Below are 6127 nucleotides of genomic sequence, written 5' to 3' on the forward strand. Positions count from 1 at the left end.
ATATCTATTCTTCGGAATCTGGTATAGTTAGGTAGGTATATCCGGAGTCCGTCCGAGGGAAACACGTATACTACTCTTATGTATAATAAAGTTTTTGCTTTTGGCGCAATCTCGCGTATACACCACCGGGGTTAACTGGAGAATAGCGACATGCAGTAGTGTAAAGGAATTCCACCTGCACTAATCCACATAAGCGAGCGATCCCCTCGCTGCCGATCTGAGGGAGACCGCGTGAGTTTGGTTCCTCTTTCCCTCACGGCACCAACGCCAACGACAAAAGCGAACTCTTACGGGCAACGAAGAAAGTAATACCGTTTCCCATGGACCCCCACTATACTCTGTTGGGGTGTAAGACCCCGCAAACCGCTCCTTCGATCTCCCCTTTTGCTCAGCGTCTTTTCCTTTAACCCCGCTCTCTCTCTCTCTCTCTCTCTCTCTCTCTCTCAACTCCTGCAGGGAGGTGATTAAAGATTTTTCGCTTTACAGAGCTCTGCTTTTTCTGCAGGGGTGAGGGAAAGGTTCCGTCTTAGTTTTACTTCCGAGAAAAATATGTAAAGAAAATGGATTTTTCCATTTTCTACCATTCGTTTTTTTTTCTGTCTCAAGAGACACCTGGAAAGTATTAAAATAACCGAATTCCTATACATTTCCGCGGCTCTTTTTATTGTTCTTTGATTATGACAGGAAAAATTCTGCAACGTTATTTTTCAATTTACACCGAAAATCCATTTTAATTATCATATTGTTGAAAAGGTGAATCTTCAAAAAAGTTTATTCTGTCGATTCTCTTTAATCAATCTTTCATATTTAGAAAGGCATATGTTTATGACGAGTCTTGTTTGCCCAAGAACGGTTTAGAAATTTCCTTCTTGCAGAGTAATATTCTTAAAGCCGGATATCCTAGTAACTTTTCCTCATTTTTGCTTGAGCAGTATGAATAAGGGAATGAAATTCTCATTAATCCAGGAGTTTTTTCTTCCGAGCCTGGTGTTTTTTCGCCCCTTTTTTGTGTGCCAAGATTGCCGAGGAATAAAAAAAAAACAACCACAAGGTATATGTTGAGTATCTCCGAGAGTAGAATAAAGAAAAAGGATGGTATACATCAGTCACATAAAATACAGCTAATGAAGTAAAAGGCTGTTGGAGTTGTTTAAAATGGGGTATACCCAGCCTTATTGTATATTGACTCAGTTTTTCTAGATAAATGGAATAGGGAGTAACTTTCTGGGATGATGCTTCGTGAGTGGGCGAGCTTTTGTTGTTTTCAATATGAGATTGTACTGTAAACAAAGGCAGGGATGCGGTTGTTAAATGTGGATTTGTTTTGCTGTTGGGTTAGAGATGTGTGTGATAAAATCTAAACTTGAAATTTGGATAAAGAGAATGCCCGGCCGCTGGCGTGACCTAACCACTTTGTTGTTGGTTATCCAGACCGCTCACGCTACGCCGTTACATCCGCAAAACTGTACCTCATAACCGAGTTGGGTAATACCGCTTGGTTTCTTTCTTTCTTTCTTTTTTGGTAATGCACACTCTTTGCAGCGAAAGTTTTTTTTTTTTTTGGAGGTTCTTACGCTACGGGAGAGATGATGTACTGTTTACGTTTTATTCTCGGATCATAATGGCAGAATTTCTTCTATTTTTTTAGTTGTTTTCTAGAAAACATTAGAAAACGAAATGATATTCTTTTTAAAGGCGCGATATATTTTTTACGGCTGACGCTTTTATGTGTATATATATATTTAAATGGAGTTTTTTTTCTTTTATGGGTATTTTAATTCGAGGTTGAATTGTATGGTTTTTGGTTAGCGTGAACTTATCTCTAAAGTCTCACTCTTAAATGATCTAAAAACTCCATTACCGTTTTCAATGATTCACTTCATTTTACGAACTTCTGATTATGTTGGAAAATTTTACAAAGAAATCCCACTGATATATTTGCATTCAAACCAATATATCCCACTCAAATCGTTTCTGTGACATTAAAAAAGAAACATTTCTTTCATCAAAGACGTATGGATTTTACGAAACTTCTATTGTTTTTAGATCGTAATTTATTTTTATGATGGATTTAATTGTCGATTAAAATAAGGGATGCTCGTAAATTTGGTTGGTATCAAATAGTCGGGTCGGAGTCGTGACAGTGCCAGGGATTGCCGGAAGTAGAAAAATGAAGGAAGGTAGAGGATTTACCGAGTTATGATAGAAGAGCCAATATAAAAACAATGGAATTATGAGTGCCGTTTATCACCCGGTATAATTTATATCACATTGGGACGAAGAGGGTTGGTACCCTGGAAGTGATGTTGGCCCAACGTGGAAGTTCTTAGAGTCCAAATAAAAGTATGGGCGAAGTTGCAGCAGCGCTTTTCGTGGCGAAGCTTGGACCTTTGAGAACATAAATCGATTGGTCTTCTCCGTGCAACCTTTGGGGACACATTTGGAAGCAATAAAGACCGCAAAAGGCGGGTAGCCACCCGATTTTGTTCTTAGTATGGGGATCGAAAACTGCAGCTCCTCTCTACATCGTGGTGAACGTTAGTCAGGGATCTGAAAGGGTGACTAGTATAGAGGTAGCTTTAGCTTCCCGTACGAGTAAACATCACTAATGATGACTGACATGACGGCAATGACCAGAGGTCACTTGACGTACATCCCCTTTACTCCATATAGCCAAAAATCGACGTTTATGGTGTCAAGTTTAACTTTTTGATCCCATATAGTGCGACTATACCTAACTCCGGTTATGGTTTTGATCAAAGACTTAGTATATATATAAGTTCGTATTAATCTAAAGTCATCTGAAGGTATTTATGTGCAGCATTATCGAAATTTCAAGTTCACGCCATGTTAGGTTGTGAAATAAGTGTTTTATTAAAATGGGCATTTGGCCAGTAGTGCCCAAGCTCTTTAATTGAATGAACTAGACACATCGGCCACTTAAAATGGTGAAACCTTAGAAGGTTTTTAATTAATTAAACTGGTCCAGCTAATTTTTAAAGTGGTGCATGCAATGTCCACACGACGGAAATAGTTCATAGTAGACCTAAAATATACCACTTACACAACACAGGAAAAAAGTTTGGGAGAAAACGGTTTTCTTTTGGGCTGGAAATATTGTATACGTCAGCATGGTTTTCTTTGCTTTTTACTCGGCATCCTAAAGCGCTAGCTAGCATCCTGGCGTAGTGTTGGTACAATAGCAAAAATCCAATACTAAAACGAGAGGAAGAATGAGTTTTGTGTGTGTGGGTACCACCGGAATATCTCGCTCGCTCTTTTCTCGGGTCATTTTGAAAACATCTCTTACCCCTATAGTTGGATGCTGCCGCTGAAGAAGAAACTCCGATGGATGCTACGAGGGAGAGAAAGTTTGGAGGAAGGGATTCGGGCATTTTTCCAGGGACCAAGGCCATATATAGCGCTTTTCTCATTCTTTTTCTGGCCAAGCCTAAACACCGAATCGATTAAGATAAACTGGGTTCCTCAGCCTATGGGACCCCATATACGCTGGCTAAAGCGCCCCCTACAGCGAGGATTTCCAGCGCGCCACCACAAAAAAGGTTTCCTTTTTTTCTGGTTCAGTTTGGCTTTCGCGAGACACATTCCGAACACATACAGTCGGAAAAATATGAATTAATCGTCCGCAGTCATCGTTCATCCCGTTAAGCCACTCTGGAAAAAAACTTATTGTCTAGCATCTTATCGGACGTTACCAGCTGCTTTTCCACCAACCAGAAATAGGTGTTTTTATATGAAGTTTAAAAATCCTTTTGCCCTCGTTCCTTTTCCCGCTCGTAGACTCGTTCTTTTGTCTACTTACGACCTGGTTTTTTTTTCTTTCTGGGATGAGACTGCGAAATACGTACGGTTGGTTTCGCTACTCTTTTTCTCATTGTTTGAGAAAAGCAATTTAATTCTTTTTTAAAGGATTTAAAGGCTTATTTAAATTTAATGAAAGGTTAATTTCTCTCAAAGATGGAATTAAAGGATTGTGTCTGGCAGTTTTTGATTATCCACGCCAATCTCCTTTCTCTTTTGAATTTCACTCTTCGATTTCTGCGCCGAGGAAGTTACCTGAAATCAGCGTAGTTTAAACTACTGATCAATACAACACAGTTCATGAAATAATTATGAACTCCTATCATCAGAGGCGCATTACCGGAAGTGCACGCGACTTTCCTGTAGTAATTCATTTTGTCATGTCCAGCTAGGTCAGTTTCTAACTCTTTCTGAAGTAAAAAAAATATCGTAAAAGCCAAGACTTGCGAACAGTAACATTCTTATAGATACAAAAACCCATTGAAGTTATGATATCGCGTCATTTTTCACAATTGTCGCAACTAGCGAGACTTCAACTTTCTCTCAGTAAATCATCTTTTTATATTTGACTCGCTTCCGTGAATCTTCGTGTTTTTTTTCTTTTCCGTTTTTTTTTTGTCTTTGCTTTTTTAGGAAACTTTAGATCTCCATTGGGATGATGATATTTTCTTTCGCTGTGACGCTCTTTCGTATATTCCATTTCAAAAAAGGTCTTATCACCCAGCCTATCTTTTTCTTATTAGATAGTAGAGCGACAATCCAAAGATGACTCCATCTCGTATATATATATATATATACAACTCCCCTTTTTTCCATCCCTATAGCAAACAATCTCGTTTTAAAGATATTTTTACAGAGATTTTAGCTATATTAGAGAATAGGTTTTTTTTTCTTTGCACGAGTTAGTACGAAGGTTCCATCCTTTTGTACTGCAGAACTGAAGGCACGCATTCTGTGCCGCGTCAATTCCAGAGTTATCTATCATTTTAACGCAATTTTCGGATTCTCTCTTTTTCTTTCTTCTTGACGCGAGAAGGAAATCCGTAATGGCATGGGAACGCGCTTATATGCACGCTGAACTAGCGCTCAACTTTGCGTTTCTTCGTGCATCACCCTCTCACTGCTTATAAAGGAAACTCGTTAGACGTAAGACGTATATAACATTCTCCTTCTGTTTTTCCATGGAATTTAACTTGTAAGAAATCCGTCTTCCGAAGAAAAAGTATAAGAAAACGAGAAAAACTCCTAGAGAGAGAGAGAGAGAGAGAAAAGAATTGCACCTTTTTTTTCTTTAAGTAATCATAGGGGATGGTCATATTTTCTGCGAGATATGAGTGGGTACTTTTATGTCAGTTATTTCAGGTTTTAAAGCCCAAAAATGCTCCAATCATTTTTCTTTTCCTTTAATGCATTATAAAAATTTAACTTTTACTAGGGGCATATGGATTTTACTATAGTTGAAAAAATAAACCTGCTTTTCACCTTTACAAGTTTATAAAACCAAACCCAAAACCAGTCTTTTTAAAAACTTCACGTATTTGGCCTTGTAAACATTGTTCGCTAAATTATAATAATATAACCATAACGTATATCTATTGAACTGTTTTTGTTACTTACAACGTTTTGGTTTTACAAACGTTGATGTAATTGATAAGTTAACATAAATAACTAGCTTGGCGGAACAATACCGAGTGTGTGTTGGCGCTAGACTTTGGCTGCAGCCCAAACGAGTTTCTGTTATCGTAGAAGAAGAGATAAACGAGGAAATATCTCGCGTATATTTAAAGAGTTTGATAACCTCGAGATTTGTACTTGTAAACTTGACACGAATCGTATTTTCATGACTCGGTGGCGCAATGGTAGCGCGTCTGACTCCAGATCAGAAGGCTGCGTGTTCGAATCACGTCCGGGTCATGAGAGTATTATTTTTGTTCCAAGGAGTATGTCATTGTTAAACATTAACTTTCCGGAAGAAGCGAAATTGATTTTGGGTGTTACTATGGCCGTAAATGGGTCAAAGACGCGGTATAAATGTATGGATTTCTTGCCTAACTTCTCGTTCACCATCTATCGGAATTTTTGAGAAAGTCGAAACAGTCTTTACTGGTTTTCGCTTCTCGCATCATTGCGCGTTTCCCTCTTTGACTACCGCTCTATCCCCCCCCGCCATCCAAGTCTCTTCGGGGAAAGTACACATTATCGATTTTGTTATCATCCCCTTCAATTCCATATATCGTTTAATCCGCTCTTTTCCCCCGTTTTATGAGGCTCGAGGCTTAAGATAAAGAATAAAACGACGCTATAT

At 38.6% G+C, this 6127-nt stretch overlaps 1 long non-coding RNA gene and 1 other non-coding gene across 2 annotated transcripts; one reads left to right on the forward strand and one right to left on the reverse strand.

Moving 5' to 3' along the window:
* Positions 1-3323: 3323 nt before the first annotated feature.
* Positions 3324-5169, reverse strand: LOC149651051 (uncharacterized). The gene is made up of 3 exons (XR_016370866.1): positions 4163-5169; positions 3736-4077; positions 3324-3675 (listed from the first exon to the last, which is right to left on the reverse strand). It is a non-coding gene; the product is annotated as an uncharacterized LOC149651051 (long non-coding RNA).
* Positions 5170-5664: 495 nt separating this feature from the next.
* Positions 5665-5736, forward strand: TRNAW-CCA (transfer RNA tryptophan (anticodon CCA)). Its single transcript has one exon. It is a non-coding gene; the product is annotated as a tRNA-Trp (tRNA).
* The last annotated feature ends 391 nt before the right edge of the window (positions 5737-6127 follow it).

The sequence above is a fragment of the Phalangium opilio genome, unplaced genomic scaffold (genome assembly GCF_054372755.1).
Source record: "Phalangium opilio isolate 3A_F unplaced genomic scaffold, DU_Popi_V2 ptg000082l_1, whole genome shotgun sequence".
In the NCBI taxonomy this organism is placed as follows: Eukaryota; Metazoa; Arthropoda; class Arachnida; order Opiliones; family Phalangiidae; genus Phalangium; species Phalangium opilio.